We start from the raw sequence: 17,413 nt of genomic DNA on the forward strand, positions 1-17,413 counted from the left end.
GGCGTGGCTCAGTGGTAGAGCCCCTGCCTAGAATCCCCCAGGGAGGGGCTGGGGGCGTGGCTCAGTGGGAGAGCACCTTTCCTAGAATCCCCCAGGGAGGGGCTGGGGGCGTGGCTCAGTGGGAGAGCCCCTGCCTAGAATCACCTGCTAGAGCACTGGAGGCTGGCTCAGTGGCACAGTGCCTGTTTTGCACAAAGGAGACCCTCAGTTCAATTTTCGTATCACACAAAAATAAAAAGAGGGACTGGAGACCGGTCAGTGGTCAGGAGTCTGGTTGCTCTTCTCCCAGCATCTACATGGTGCCTCACGATTGTCTAAAACTTCAGTTCCAGGGGACCTGATGCCCTCTTCTGGCCTCTGCAGGCATCAGGCACACATATGGTACACAGACATGCACACAGGCAAAACCACCATACACATAGAAAAGAAAGAAAGAAAGAGAAAGAAAGAAAGAAAGAAAGGAAGGAAGGAAGGAAGGAAGAGATAGAGAGAAAGAGACAAAGAAAAACTCTTTGTACTTCTTTTAACTTTTTTGTTTTCTTTCCATTTCCTTTTCTACCTCTACCCCTTCCTGCGCTCGTTTCCCTGGCTTGCTTCTTTTTAACAGGAAATACTCAGTAACTCCCCAGCAGGGCAAAACGGGTGTCTAGTTAGAGGTGAACAGAAAGTAAGTGTGAGCTCGTGGTGGCGGTATGTGAGCCCATGGTGGCGGCCACGTCCACTCAGGGCAGGTCTTCAAGCCCCACTGCAATTAATCTAGACACTCCAGATAGGCCTCACAGACAGACAGGCCAAGAAGGAAGCTTGCCTTCTGGGTGAGTCTAGATTCTGTTGACAGCGTTAGCCATCACACCATCTGTCTGGAACAGGAACTCTGATTTCTCCATCACTGTTACCCTCACTACCCCCCAGAAGCCCTTCTGCTGGCAGGCTCATTACATTCTGTTGTGATATGAAAAATGTCCCCCACGGGGTTTATACGTGAAATCAGATGGTGGCGCTGATTGGGAAGGCTGTGGGACCCCCTGGGAGGCGGAGTCTCTCTGGAGGAAGTGGGTCAGTGGAGGTGGGCCTGGAGCCTGGCCCAGCTCCACTTGCTTTCTGATTGTGAATACAATGTGCACAATAGGGCTTCTGCTCCCATGAAGCCTTCCCTGCCCACTGGCTTGGCTTTTCCACCAGGATGGAATGTGTTAGAATAAACCCTTTCTCCTTTAAGTTGCTTTTGTTAGAGTCTTCTTTTTTAAACAGCAACAGAAGAAGGAACCAACAGAGATACACACTGCCCTCCTTCCCAAAGCGAATTCTGTTTGAATGTACAAAGACAATGTCTTCCTGCAAAAAGTGGGTCACTGGGTTCTGGGGTCAAACCTCGATAGCCTGGCTCTGCTTTCGATCTGATCTCTCTGCTTCCTGGTCCACACAGAAAGGGAGTCCTGACCACAAGTTCCTGCCATTGTGAACTCTAACAGAGTAGACTAACTTCTCAAACTGTGAGCTAAAGTAAACCCTTAAGTTACGTTGGTGACAGCAGCAGAAAGGTAAGGCACGGCCCAAGATAGCGTTTTCTATACTGCCTGCTGTATCCCTTGCCAGGGCTTCTGGGGGAAATGTTCCGATGGACAGGGCTGGGCTGAGCCTGCCCTGAAACCACAATGTTGCCCAACTGCTCTGTATCCTCTTCATGCCCTCTGCCACGCCCCATTTCCACAGCTGTTTGGAGCTCTGCTTCTTGCTCCTCTAATATGGACCCATGGCAGCATTACACCAACGATTTCACAAAACAAAGTAGGTAAAGGGCTGAAATGGGCAATATCAGGATCCCCGCATCTGTCACGGAACTGATTCACTGGTGACCCGTCTGTCCCATGACTGAGGCAGGAAGTACTTGCTGCAAGCCCAGCAATACTTAAGGCCCACTGCTTCGCCCTCCCCCCAACATCCTCCGCCTTCCTAATTCTTGTTCTAATTCCACAACAGGCACTCCTACCTCAGTGCTCAGTGGTAGAGCCCCTGCCTAGAATCCCCCAGGAAGGGGCTGGGGGCGTGGCTCAGCAGTAGAGCATTTGCTTAGTATGGGCTAGGCCCAGGTATGGTTTCACCCTCAGCACCACAAAAAAGGGGGGGAAAAAAGTCTAACTTTTCCTACTAGCAGACGTTTAGCCAGTTTTGACCCAGTAAGAGTCAAAAGCACAAAGTCTGTCAGACGACCAGGGACGATGGAAACCCAAACAGCTTCCCAAGGACTTGACCGACTTTAAGGAAAGTCTGTACTGGCTGCTCACTTACCACCTGCCCCTGGGTCTCGTTGCTGAGCGTCCTCAGTAAGAACATGCCTTCGCGCACACAGACGGACCTACTCCAGTATGGTGCAAACAGAGGCTGCACTCACTGCAGGCAGCCCCTGTTTAGGAAGTCAGAACAAAGCCATCTGGTTGTAGCCAGGCTCCCATTTAAGGTATGAGCAGGACAGGTGACATGTAGGGAGGGGACATTCCAGAGTCCTAAACTCCAGCCCCCACCCTCCCATATCCACATCAGGTAGTCTTATCACGTGTTACGCTGGTCACATTCTACAAAGCACAAGCTCCTAAGGTCTCCTCAGTGTTGAAAAGGACGAGAATGTCTGCTATGACTTAAATCTGAACTGTCCCCCACTGGCTCCTGATTTGAACGACCTCACCCCCCATCCCTTGCTGAGGAGGCTATTTTGAGGTCCAGCTGAGGGAAGCAGGATTAAAGGGCAAGCCTTTAGGGGTTGTAGCCAGCCCCCCACTCCTCCCTACTCCCCCACCCCATTGCAGACAGCCGGTCTGCTTCCTGGTCAGCCAGGATGTGAAGAGCCCACTGACGTGGGCTCCGACATGATGACTGAAAACATAAGTTTTTCTGTGTAACTTTCTCTCATAAGTTGCTTCTGTGAAGTATTTTGGTCACAGTGAAGCAAAACTAATACGGTGGGTCACGTGTGCAAATAGTACTCACTTTGGTTGCTAGTCCCAAACCTGGCTACATTGGATCTTCCCTGGAACTTAACTCTGCCCCCATCCTTCCCACAAAATACATCTGGTCTAAGAAGGGGAAACCGCACACATCACCATGTTCTTTATTATTATTTTTTCTGGCCTTGACATTACTATGTAGTTCAGCCTATCCTACCTGGCACCTGCTGTGCCTTGAACAACCTGAATTCTTGAGCCTCCCAATGCCTCCACCTCCTGAGCAACTGAGCATGTTCCATCATGCTCAGCTCAAAGCAGTACTTCAGATCAAGCCTAGAGCTATGCAGGCCAGGCATGCACTCTACCAACTGACCCACACCACCTGGCACACAGTCTGGGACTCCTGATTCTCCCGCAGCGACCTCTACACTAGCTGGGGTTACAAGCAGATACCACTACACCACAAAACATCCCACACACGAGGAAAGAACTCAGCTAAATGACAGGACGCAGCAGGCAGAGATGGCGCACGCCTTTAATCCCAGCACTGGGGAGACAGGCAGGCAGATCTCTTGAGTTCCAGGCTATCTTTGTCTACAGGGTGAGTTCCAGGCCAGCCAGGGCTAACACAGAGAAACCCTACCTCAGGGGAAAAATAAAAATAAATTTAAAAGGATGACAGGAAGCAAGAGGAAGGAGGGCAAAGGGAGAGAAATATAGACAGAGGCAATGTGATGACGGATGGGTGTACCTTAATGTTTTTAAAGATTTATTTTATGTCTATGAGTATGCTGTCTTCAGACACATCAGAAGAGAGCATCAGACCCCATTACAGATGGTTCTGAGCCACCATGTGGTTGCTGGGAATTGAACTCAGGTCCTCTGGAAGAACAGTCAGGGCTCTTAACCACTGAGCCATCTCTCCAGCCCTTTTTCTTTTTCATTTTTTTAAGTAAATGTAACTTTTCTTCATGGAGAATAGGAATTGACATGGAGCACAAATGAAGAGATTACTTATTCACTTTACAAAAGAGACTGGCATCACATACCTTTAAATAGCGATCTCTGTTAGTACATTTAAAATTGGGTTGTGTTTACAGAAGTGTGATTTACACAAGACCACATCTGTTACATAATGCTCAGGAAGAGCTTTCCTCCCGTGGTAGCCTCTAACTACAGAGCCAGCCCAGCCCAGCCCTTTGAGACAGTCCTCAACACCACTCTCACCCAATACAAAGAAGAACCTCAATCGTGGTAAGTTTTTAGGGGCTACCCCAAGTCTCTGGTCTCCTTCAAATTTGGAGAAATAGTTTCAAATTCTTTCTGCATTCAACACACATTTTTAAAATATAAACAATGCTAATGTTTGCTTCTTTGAGATATGGTCATGAAACATAGATCACTTGAACTTACTATGTAGCCCAGGCTGGCCCATTCCTCCTGCTTCAGTCTCCCTAGTGCTAGGATGATAGGCATATGTCACCATAGCTGACTATTTAAAGGTTTTAAGCACAGGGTGACACAATTGGACTTGTTTTTCTTTCATTTGTTGTTTGAGACATGATCTCATGCATCCCAGGCTGGACTTGAACTCACAATGTAGCATAGGATGAATTTTAACTTCTGGTCCACCTGCTTCAACCTCCGGACTAGTGGGATTATAGGCATGTCTCACTGTGCCTGGTTTTAAGCAGTGTGAGCCTCGCTCCCAGTCCCGGTATCCTATTTCTACTGGATTCCTCTAGCAAGCTCTCAAGCTGGGACCAAATGATGGTAGCTTAGGGGAAGGAGGCAGGAGACCTGATGAGCATGTACAGGGGCTCACAGTTTATTTTCTCATTTACTTTTTCTTTCGTGCACTCGGGACTGAACCCAGGGATTATGTGATTGCTGTTGGAATTTCTTTTCACATGTGGATTTAGTGTGCATGTGTATATGTATGTCTTTCCGTGCGTGTGTGTATGTGTGTGTGTGTGTGTGTGTGTGTATGTGTGTGCACACTCAAGAGTGTGTGAGGAGGCAGATAATGATATTCAGTCATCTTCCTCAGTCTCACTCCCTCTACTTTGCATTTTGACACAAGGTCTCTCCTTTGAACCCAGAACTTGGCAATATGGTTCATCATCTGACTGGCCAGCTTGCTCCAGGAATCCTGTCTCTGCCTTCACCAGGCTGGGGTTACGGATTTTACCTAGTACCCGGGAGAACCAAATGCTGATTCCCATGCTTGCTCAGCAAGCATTTTATTGGCTAAGCTGTCTCCTCAGTCTAGAATTTATTTTTACGGTAGAACTGACATTGGATTTGTTGATAGGATGTTCCATGGATGCTGTCTAAGAGGGAGAAAGGAGTCAAAAATGACACTGAGAATATCTTCCAGAGGAAAAGAGGGACCAAATTACTGCTAACAAGACAGAGATGGGTGTGGTGGCATCAGTATGTCATTCCAGCACTCAAGGGCCCAGGGCAGGAGAATTTCAAGTTCAATGCCAGCATGAACTATACAAAGAGCATGGGGTCAGTCTATACAACATAGTGAGACCCATTCCCAAAATAAATAAATGCAATACAGAGAATGGTGGGAAAGTTTGCTTGAGGACATGGGAGCTTGTTTTCAGGTATGTTCTCAGATATGCACACGGCGCCAGGCAAGCAAGCATTCTACCAACTGACCTACATTCCTACCTCAGAGTTTCTTTGTTACAAATAGAGAAATGAACAGGTAAGCTGCGCCACAGAATGGAAGTTAGACTTCCAGGGTGGCCCAGGATATGGATCACTTTCCTCGAATACGCCAGTAGGGAGGGGCTGGGGTGTGGCTCAAGGACAGCACCTGACTAGTGTCTTTGATAGTATTTTTGGTAATAGGACACAATCTAGAGGCATCTGAGATGATAGGACAATTGAGAAAATGTCTCCATAAGACTGGCCTATGGGGGGGGGGTGGAGGAGAAGGTAGGAGGTAAGGTGTTGGGGGATGGGGGGATGGAGAGATGGCTCAGTGGTTAATAGAGCACTGACTGATCTTCTAGAGGTCCTGAGTTCAATTCAGCAGCTTACAACCATCAGTAATGGGATCCAATGCCCTCTTCTGGTGTGTCTAAAGAGAATGACAGTATATATTAAATAAATAAATAAATCTTTTCTTTTTAAAAGATTTATTTGCCGGGCAGTGGTGGTGCATGCCTTTAATCCCAGCACTTGGGGGCAGAGGCAGGTGGATTTCTGAGTTCGAGGCCAGCCTGGTCTACAGAGTGAGTTGCAGGACAGCCAGGGCTACACAGAGAAACCCTGTCTCGAAAAACAAAAAACAAACAAACAAAAAAGTTTATTTATTTATTATATGTAAGTACACTGTTGCTATCTTCAGACACACTAGAAGAGAGCGTCAGATCTCATTACAGATGGTTGTGAGCCACCATGTGGTTGCTGGGATTTGAACTTAGGACCTCTGGAAGAGCAGTCAGTGCTCTTAACTGCTGAGCCATCCCTCCAGACCTAAATAAATAAATATTAAAAAAAAGAAGAAAAAGACTGGTCTATAGGCAAGCCTTTGGGCCATTTTCTTCATTAGTGATCACATGGGAGGGCCCAGCACATTGTGAACGATGCCACCCCTGCAGCAGGTGGCCTGAGGTGGATGATCAAGCCAACAGGCAGCATTCTTCATGAATTCTGCCTAAGTTTCTGCCTTGAGTTCCTATCCTGATTTCCCTCAGTGATGGAGTGTGACCTGAGAGTTGTAAGAAGAAATACTTTCATCCCTGAGTTGCTTTTGGTTGTGGTGGTTTTAATCACAGCAACAGAAACCCTATGGCAGAAATTGGTACCAGGAATGGGGTACTCCTGTGACTGACCAGATTGTGTTTTGGAAAGGTTGCGAGGAACTCTGGGACTTTGGGTTAGAAAAGCCATTGGATGTTCAGAGCTTATTGAACCACTGTGGGAACCTAGGAGATAATGCTGAGAGCAATGCAAATGAGGGTGGCCTGGCTTGTGAAGTTTCAGAGGGACCTTTGACCGTCTATGAAAGGCTCTATTAAGACTGTCTAATAATGAGTGAAGTCTGATCAGTGTCACTCTGATCAGCCGGGCCAAGATATTAGTAATTAACAAGGAACCATTAAGTGGAACCTTGCTTTGCTTGGACAATTGATACCGAACAGTCAGGGCTGAAGAATCAGCTGGCATTAAGTTGAGACCAGCATCACTGAGCATCATTTCACTGAGGTGAAATCTCTTGGGAATATTTCCTCAGGGTTAGCACACAGAAGCTGTGGTCCAGAGGAGGCCAGGCTTTCATGCTGGCAGCCAAACTTGGAAATGTGTAAACATCTCTCAGTGGTACTGGTTTTGAACACATGAAGGAGCCATGAAGAGCATCTGAAATTTGGCACCATCAGAGGTGAAGAGGGGTCAAAAGAAGTCAAAAGCAAATGCAGTCCCAGTTGAAGTAGAAGTCCTAGGACTGAAGGGGTCATGGAGAGACCTTGAGATAAGAGTGTGACAGGGCCAGGCAGTGGTGGCGCACGCCTTTAATCCCAACACTTGGGAGGCAGAGGCAGGTGGATTTCTGAGTTCAAGGCCAGTCTGGTCTACAGAGTGAGTTCCAGGACAGCCAGAGCTACACAGAGAAACCCTGTCTTGAAAAAAAAAACAAAAAACAAAACAACAACAAAAAAAAATGCAACAGGATCAGAGTTCCTGAAGAGAGCTCTGGAAAGGCTACTGGTGAGAATGCAGCTCAGCCGTCACAGAGACCCCACTATTTTGGAGATGCCAGTACCATGGGATGACTACCCAGGACATCAGCAGGTGTGCTGTGGAGCTAAAATGAGCCCACCAGACAGTTGAGTATGCTGTGAATGGCAGAACTATAGAGGTGCAAGCTCTGTGGAGCCCAGAAGATCATGAGCGAGTCCCAGAAGCCCAGCACCAAGCTTTATACTGTTGGACTTCTGTTCTGCTCTGCTTTGACTGTAACTGTGCCCCCCTATTTTCACTTTTGAAACACGAAGGATGTAACTTATTCTTTTATTTTACAGCAGCCCACAGTTGCGAGACTTTGAAACTTCAGAAAGCCTCTGAACTTTGTAAAAGACTTTGGATATTTTAAGGAGACTGAACTTTTTAAGTATTTGAATTTTTTTGTTGTTGTTGTTGTTGTTTTGTTTTTTCGAGACAGGGTTTCTCCATATAGCCCTGGCTGTCCTGGACTCACTCTGTAGACCAGGCTGGCCTCAAACTCAGAAATCCGCCTATCTCTGCCTCCCAAGTGCTGGGATTAAAGGCGTGTGCCACCACTGCCCGGCTAAGTATTTGAATTTTTAAAGACTATGGATCATTTAGTTATTTATACCGCATATTTTGATACCATTATGAATGAAAGCTTGAGGATAAAAAGAGAAAGGTTGTAGCTGAATAGTGATGTATTTGTATGTCTCAAGCTGACACAATTGCATTTCAACTGTCTTTCTTTCTGTTTGCTGGTTTTTTGTTTTTGTCAACTTAATACAAGCTAAAGTTATCTGAGAGAAGAGAATGACAATTGAAAAACTACATCTGTAAGACTGGGAGGTGTAGACAAGCCTTTGTTGTAATTTCTTAGTAAGAATGTAGGAGGGACCAGACAATTATGGGCAGTCCTGGGTGCGGGATGGTGGTGGCGCACACCTTTAATCCCAGCACTTGGGAGGCAGAGGCAGGCAGATTTCTGAGTTTGAGGCCAGCCTGGTCTACAGAGTGAGTTCCAGGACAGCCAGGGCTACACAGAGAGACCCTGTCTCAAAAAAGAAAGAAAGAAAGAAAGAAAGAGAGAGAGAGAGAGAGAGAGAGAGAGAGAGAGAGAGAGAGAGAGAGAGAGAGAGAGAGAGAGAGAGAGAGAGAGAGAGAGAGAGAGAGAGAGAGAGAAAGAATGAAAGAAAGAAAGGAGGAAAGAAAGAAAGAAAAACAGTCCTCCCAGGGACACAGACCAAACACAGCATAACAAGCTACACTAAGACCAGCACATCAAGGCTGGATAAGGGCAACCCAGGAAGAGGAAAAGGGTCCCACAACTAAATTTTAAATCACTATAAAATGTACCTCTGGGCATGTCTGTGAGGGAACATCTAGATTGGTTAATTGAGGTGGGAAGACCAGATTCTCCCTGGATGTGCTTAGCACCATCCCATGAGCTGGGGCCCCCAAATGAACAAAAAGGAGACAGTGAGCTGAGCACAATATCTACCTCTGCTTCCTGACTGCGACGCAGTACGAGCCAGCCACCTCACGCTCCTGCTGCCTTGCCTTCCCTGCCATGATGGACTGGAAAGTACAATAAACCATCCTTTTCTATGCTCCTCTGTCAGGAATGTTATCACAGCAAAGGTTAACAAATAGACCTTCCTGCTGAGATGACCCAGCTTGTAAACAGCAGGGTCATAATTTGAACCCAGATCTCTACAGAGCTCCAAGTCCAGGCATCCTATCTACATACTCCTGGCTACTTAGTTTTTCTTAGCTTAACACACAACTACAAGTTTGGGAAGAAGGAACCACAGAAAAGGAATTGCCTCCATCAGATTGGCCTCTGTGGGGCATTTTCTTGGTTGATAATTGACATGCGAGGGCCAAGCCCACTATTGGTAGATAGAATAGACAAATAGGCTTGCATTTGTAAGAAAGCAAACTGGGGCAGAGGAAGTGGGACTGGAGAGATGGCTCAGCGGTTAAGAGCACTGGTTGCTCTTCCAGAGAATCTGAGTTCAATTCCCAGCAGCCACATGGTTTGTAACTCAAGTTTCACAAACCATGCTCACAACTGTTTGTAACTCAAGTTTCAGGAGATCCAATATCCTCTTCTGGCCCCCTCTGGGCAGCAGGTGGGCATGGAGTCAAAACACCAATACAGAAAAAATTAAATCAAAAATAAAAATAAAGAAAAGATGAACAAGCCAGTGGGCATGTTCCTCTGTGGCCTTTGCTTCAATTCTTGCTTCTGAGTGCCAGCCTCGGGTTCCTGTCTTAGCTTCCCTCGATGGTGGAGTGTAACTTAGAAGATGAAGACAACCTAGCCACTTTCTAGTCATGGTGTTTATCACCACAGCAACAGAAAGCAAACTAGAATAGACAAGAATAGACCAGTCATTTCCCCAGATCAGAATACGCTGCCAGGTCCCCAGACCAGACCCATGCCAAGCCCCCAGTTTGGGGACCAACCTAACCAGGCAACAGAAATGCATGCCTCACTGTACTAGGTCAGAAGCTAAAAGTGTGTACTGGTCCACATGCCTGTCATCCCAGCACCAGGGAGGTGGAGGTGGAAGCAGGGGGACTGGGAGAGGAGCCACCCTCAGCCCCTCTCAGCTATACAGGGAGTTCAGTATGTATCTCAAAAGAGATGTTGGAATGGGGGTGAGGGGAATAGAAAAAGAGAGCTACGGAGATAGCTCAGTTTGTAAAGCATGAGGACCCAAGCTTAGTCCTCAGAGTCCATTTTTAAAAAATGGGGTGGTAGTGCACATTTGTAATCCTGGCATTGAAGAAATAGAGGAGGCGGATCCTGGGGGCTCCCAGTTTGGAGAGCTCAAGCCCAGTAAAAGACCATGTCTCAAGGAAGCGGGGTAGATGAATGGCACCTGAGGTTGTCCTCTGGCTTCCACACACACACACACGGGCCAGAACATCCACAGACATACAAGCATGTGTATACAGAAAGAACAGGAGAAAGTGAACCAGACATAAAGGGCCCAGTCGTCCCCAGCAGACTGTCACACCAACAGGGCAGGAGCAGAGTAGATCCTCCCTGCTCTGACCACAGAGTCAGCGTAAGCTGGGAAGAATGTTCTAGGGGTTGGGGGGGGGCAGTAGCTAATTTGGGAGAAGGACTTCATCAGTTTCAGGGTTGAGATTTGGCTTCCTCAAAGCAAAACCACCAAGAACTCTCACTTCTGTGTCTCCAGGGCCACAGGGACCGCTCCCTTAGGGGAAGGCAGAGGGAGAAACAGGAGAAGGGTAGGGATGAGGCAAGTACTCCACAGAGCCTGGGCAGGGCAACCCTCAGCTGGACTTCCCAGAGGGTGGGTCTGCTGGTTATCAGCTCAGGGTGGCAGCCCCACCAGATCCACCTTTCACCCTCTCTCCTCCTCTGCCTCCCTGTTTCTCACAGAGTCTCAAATAGTTCCCGCTGGCCTCAAACTCACCTGACACCGGCCAAGTCCTGGACACAGGTGTACACCACCATATCCAGCTTCATGCAGTGTTAGGGAAAGAACCCATGGCCTCATACATGCAGGCAGGCCATGCAACCAGTCTTTCTACCAACCAAGCCACAAGCCCAGCTCAGAACTATCTTATCTTCCTAAAGCATAGTTCTGGCAGGGTGGCTCAATGGGGAAAGGGGACTGCAGCCAAATCTTGATGACATGAGTTTGATCCCCAGGTTCTACATGATGGAAGGAGAGAACTGACTCTTCCAAGTTGTCCTTAGACCTCTGGGCACACCCACACACATGTGCCCATAATAAAGAAAGGCATAATTACAAAAATATGTGAAGCACTGTTCCAACAGTAACACATGCTATGGTTACTGTATGGACACTTTGGTTGAGTGTCTCTCACAGGCCTTTGATTGAAGGTTTAATTCCCAGCCTATACAATATTGTTTTGTTTTTTGTTTTTATACTGGAGTTTGAAGCAATGGCCCTACTATACATACTGGCACTGTACCACCAAACTGTATACCTAGCTCTTTAACTCTTTGCAAATCTTGACTTTCTCAGACAGCATCTCATGTAGCCCAGGCTAGCCTTGAACTCATCATGTGGTAGGAATAAGAGGCAAGATTTTTCAGTAAGTTATGTAGTCATGAGAGCGCTGCCCTTGTGCATGGCATAGGCGCCCTTACAAAAGAGGCAGGCGGGTCCTTCAATCTCTTCAGATACAACACACATCTCTCTTTTCCAATGAGTGAAGAATACCAGATATAAAATGGGCTCCTACTAGACACCCTATCTGCTGCCTCTGTGACCTCAGACTTACTCAGCCACTAGAACTGTGGAAAGGAACCTTCTATGACTTATAAATCAATCCTGCTTAAGTGTTTTGTCATAGTAGCGGGAATGAACTAAGACTAAAGAGAAACCCTAGTTTATACAGTTACAGGGCAAAGTACAGGAGACTGCTCCTGTGCCTTCGCCACCCAGCTCAAGAGAGATCAATAAAAATAATTCTGTTTTTATATTTATTTACTTTGTATGTGTGTGGGGGTGTGTGTGCCAAAAAACCCGCAGCTATGAAGGCCAGAGGACAACCTAGGGTAGATAATTCTCTACTTCCACCATGTGGGTTTCCAGAACAGAACTCAGGTGACAGGCTTAGTAACAAGTATCTTGCCCACTGAACCATCTCCCTAGCCCAACAAAAAGAACTCTTTTTTTCTTTTTGAGACAGGATCTCACTACCCGTACCTGCCCGTCACGCCTTTAAAAGATGTACGTATTTTATTTCTTGTGTATGTGTAAGCGTTTGCATGTTTGTATGTGAGGCCAGACGAGGATATCGGACCCCTTGGAACTGGAGTTATAGATGGTTGTGAGCCTCCTTGTGGGTGCTGGGAACCAAACCAGGTCCTCCTGAAAGAGTAGCCAGTGCTCTCAACTATTGAGCTACCATCTTTGCAGTCCCCCAATTTAAAGAACTCTGAGAACCTGAAGCCTTGCGCTGAAAAGATGGTAAGAGCATGAGAGCTTACATTCAAGTCTCCTGCACCTATAACAATAGAAAGAGGGAAAAGCTGGGTCCAGCTGTGTACACACCAGCAACTCCAGTGCAGGGGATGAGACAGGAAGAAGGGCGAGGACAAGGAGCAAAGGTGAGTCTATAGATGAGGCTTGCTCACCATCCGGTCAAACTGGAACAGGTAAGCTCCAGATTCAGTGAGAAAGCCTTAGGCAATATGTCAGAAAGTAAGAAGGCAATAGACATCTGAGGTCTCTCGCCACTCCACATTTGAATGCAGACACACAGACACACAAACATGTGCGCGCACACACACAAGGTGAAGCATTATAACCCGAGCCCTTTAAAATATAAAGAAGTCACTTATAGCCAGGCGGTAATGGCGCACGCCTTTAATCTCAGCACTTGGGAGGCAGAGACAGGCAGATCTCTGAGTTTGAGGCCAGCCTGTCTACAGAGTGAGATCCAGGACAGCCAGGACTACAAAGAGAAACCCTGTCTCGAAAAACAAAAAACAAAACAAAACAAACAAACAAACAAAAAAAGAGAAGTGACTTATAGCTGTGCATGGTATCGCGTGCCTGTAATCCCAGCACTGAAGAGTCTGAGGCAGGAGGAGCTCCAGTTTGATGCCAGCCTTAGCTATGCAGTAAGACTCTGTCTTAAGCAACAGTAAATGGATAAACTGTCTTTGACATATGCACGAAGATCCCACAGCAACAGTAGGACATGTGTTTGCAGAAGACGCAGGACAGAATGACATCATATCACCAGCTGGCTATACTAGAGCAGCCCCTGTCTTTTTACCAAGTACCAGCTTTGTGCCAGGCATTGATTTAAGTGACTTTACAGATTCGGGTGAGGGGAGTCATCAGTCCTGGAAGGTTCTATAACCACAACAGGCCAGGCCCCAGCACCTGAGAATTATAGGCAGGAGATCAACAGCTCACAGCCATCCTTGGCTGTACGGTGAGTTTAAGGCCAGCCTCAGCTACACCACAGACCCTTTCTCAAAAACAAGCAAAGATGGCTGGAGAGATGGCTCAGCAGTTAAGAGCACTCACTGCTCTTCCTGAGGTCCTGAGTTCAATTCCCAGAAACTACATGGTGGCTCACAACCATCTACAATGGGATCCGAGCCCTCTTCTGATGTGTCTGAAGACAGCCACAGTGTACGAATACACATAAACATAAATGCTTAGCCAGGCGGTGGTGGCGCACGCCTTTAATCCCAGCACTTGGGAGGCAGAGGCAGGCGGATTTCTGAGTTTGAGGCCAGCCTGGTCTACAGAGTGAGTTCCAGGATAGCCAGGGCTACACAGAGAAACCCTGTCTCGAAAAACAAAAAAGAAAAAAAAAAAAAAACAAGCAAAGAAACAAGAGCTGGCAGGATGGCTCAGCAGGTAAAGGAGCTGGGCAGCCTGGTGGCTTGAGTCCGATCCCTGGAACCCATGAGAAACGAGGGGGAAGAGGGGGTGGGAAGAGGGGGTCATCCCAAGAGTTGCCATCTGACCTCCACATGCACACCAAGGCATGAACACCCTCCACACCAACGGTTCTCAATCTTCCTAATGCTGTGACCCTTTAATATAGTTCCTCATGTTGTGGTGACCCCCAGCTATAAAATGATTTTCATTGCTACTTCATAACTGTAATTTTGCCACTGTTATAAATCAGTGGCAAATAGCTGATATTTCTGATGGTCTTAGGTGACCCCTGTGAAATGGTCATTTGACCTCCAAAGGAGATGCAACCCATAGGTTTGAACTACTACTCCACACAAAAACATTTCACCCACACAATAAATAATAAATCATATTCTCATTTTTTGTTTGTTGTTTTAAGTGTGTGCCTGGTGTGGTGGCACATGCCTTTTTTTTGTTTGTTTTTTTCGAGACAGGGTTTCTCTGTGTAGCCCTGGCTGTTCTGGAACTCACTCTGTAGACCAGGCTGGCCTCAAACTCAGAAATCCGCCTGCCTCTGCCTCCCAAGTGCTGGGATTAAGGTTAAAGGCGTGCGCCACATGCCTTTCTAGCACTCAGGAGGCAGAATTAAGTAGATCTCTGTGAATGAGGCCAACCTGGTCTACATACATAACGAGTCCCAGGCTAGCCAGAGTGACTGAGATCTAGTCTAAAAAAGAGATTGTGGGGGAGGAGCAGAGGAAAGGAGGGAAGGAAGGAGAGAGGAAGGGAGAAAGAACGAACATGTCTGCGCGTGCATGTGGGGCATAAGACCTGCTTCTGCCCTTCACCCGGGACCCTCAGCTTCACTTTCCTGGATGCTAGTTTTTCCATCTATAAAACAGAGCTACCTGTTTCTGCCCGACCTCCCTGGCGGGTATGAAAATGCTTTGTGCAAAAACAAACTGTTGCACCCAGCCATGTTCTTGTGAGGATGGGTAGTGTTGTCTGCTCCCCAAATGCCAGCATTCAGCTAGCTCTCTGCATGGCCAAGGCAGGCTCCCTCATCTGCCCCCAACAGCATCTGTACTTCACCCCCAAGTTCAGCATTCAATGGCTTCCCCGAAGGCAGACATCTGATGTCATCAAATATTCACTAGTGGCATCAGGTGGTGAATCCGCTGTCCCCACTCACTTGTATCCTCATTCGGAGAGATAATGAGACCTGGGAAAATTGGTTCCCAGAGCTGTCAACTAAAACAGATGAGGCTCCACTCTTCAGGCCAATCAAGGAGCTAAAGGGTTATGGGAAGAATTAGTCACCTCAGAGTCTAGGCTTTGGGTTATCATATTGTCACAATAACCACCGGGTTATATTTTCTATTACAGGTGCAGCTTGGCATGCTGGCACATGCCCATAATCCCAAGTACTTGGAAGGCTAAAGAAGGAGAGTTACAAGTTCAAAGTCAGTTTTAACTATAAAGTGATTATCAATCTGAATTTAGAAAAAAAAAAAGACAGAGGGCATAGCTCAACACTTACCCAGAATCCCCAGTGAGGGGGCTGGGGGCGTGGCTCAGTGGTAGAGCAACTGCTTAGAATCCCCAGAGAGGGGCTGGGGGCGTGGCTCAGTGGTAGAGCGCCTACCTAGAATCCCCCAGTGAGGGGCTGGGGGCGTGGCTCAGTGGTAGAGCCCCTGCCTAGAATCCTCCAGTGAGGGGCTAGGGGCGTGGCTCAGTGGTAGAGCACCTGCCTAGAATCCCCCAGTGAGGGGCCAGTAACAAGTCCAAGCTACATTTGTTTAGCATTTACAAGATACTGAGTTCCATCCCTGTTAGCATCAGAACATCCAAAGCCTGTGGCAATGCATGGGCAGGTCCACAGACCTATTGCCAGGGCAACAGCCACCATATTCCCAGAATCCATTGGGCTCACCTCCCACCTTTACCTGTGGCTATACGTCACAACCCATATATATACACTGGGAACATTCCTCCATCTCTCTCTCTCTCTCCCTCCTCTCTTTCCGAGCCGCTGCCCGCCTCTCTCCCTCTCAATTAAACCTCTTACACGTGGAACTGTTTGGGCCTAGTGTGGTATGTTTTGATGCGACCCGCCTTTCTAACACATCAATCCTCCAAATTAAAAAAAAGTAAATCAATAAAATGATTTCCAATGATGGCCAACTGTATTTTATTTTATTTTATTTCATTGTTTCTCTTCTTTACCTTGTTTTGTTTGAGACAGGCCTTGCTGTCTAGCTCTGGCTGTCCAAGAACTTACTGAATAGACCAAGCTGGCTTTGAACTCTACCTGCTCTGTCTCCCTATTGCTGGGATTAAAGGTGTGCACCGCCGGGTGGTGGTGGCGCACACCTTTAATCCCAGCACTCGGGAGGCAGAGGCAGGCCGATTTCTGAGTTCAAGGCCAGCCTGGTCTACAGAGTGAGTTCCAGGACAGCCAAGGCTACACACAGAAACCCTGTCTCAAAAAACAAAAAAACAAAAAACAAAAAAAAAAAAAAAAGGTGTGCACCACCATACCGTTATCTCATTCTTATAAAAATCTCAGAAGCAATTTGTGCTGATTGGTTTTATGTCCACTTGACAACAAGCTAGGGGTCATCATAGAGGAGGGAGCCTCAACTGAGAAAATGCCTCTATAAGATCAGGGTGTAGGCAACACTGTAGGGCATTTTTTTAATTAATGATTGATGTATGAGAGCACAACCCACTATGGGAGGTGCCATCCCCTGAGCTGGTGGAACTGGGTTCTATAAGAAAGCAGGCTGAGCAAGCCAGTAAGCAGCATCCCTCCGTGGTCTCTGCATCAGCTCCTGCCTCCAGGTTCTTATTCTGTTTGAGTTCCTGTCCTGACTTCCTTTGATAATGAACAGGAATATGGAAGTGTAAGCCAAATCTTTCTTTCTTCCCAAGCTGCTTTGGTCATGGTGTTTCATCACATCAAGAATAACCCTTGGATACAATCCAAGTACAATTTTTCGGAACATATGCAAAAGTGTTTGCCTCTATGCCTGACAACTTGAGTCCTCATGGGACCCACATGGTAGAAGGTTACTGACTCTTGCAAGTTTTTCTCCCCACCTTATATCCAGATATATGTATATGTGCACAAACATTCATATATATATATATATATATATATATATATATATATATATATATATACAAGTGTAATTAATTTTTTTTTTAACAGTCATGCTGGGAGTCAGGTGAACTTTAACCTGGCTTTTCTCATTCAACAAAGACCACCACAAGGCTCAAACTGTCAAGGCCAGTAATGACGGGTTCTGTCAGGAATGTGGCTGAAATAATGGATTGCGGGGG

At 46.9% G+C, this 17,413-nt stretch overlaps 1 protein-coding gene across 4 annotated transcripts in view; it reads right to left on the reverse strand.

Annotated features, from left to right (window-relative positions):
• Hip1 (huntingtin interacting protein 1) overlaps positions 1 to 17,413 on the reverse strand; it is a 144,092-nt gene that overhangs the window by 62,500 nt on the left and 64,179 nt on the right. The gene's annotated exons all lie outside the window — the stretch shown is intronic.

This window comes from Mastomys coucha, unplaced genomic scaffold, assembly GCF_008632895.1.
Source record: "Mastomys coucha isolate ucsf_1 unplaced genomic scaffold, UCSF_Mcou_1 pScaffold22, whole genome shotgun sequence".
Classification (NCBI taxonomy): Eukaryota; Metazoa; Chordata; class Mammalia; order Rodentia; family Muridae; genus Mastomys; species Mastomys coucha.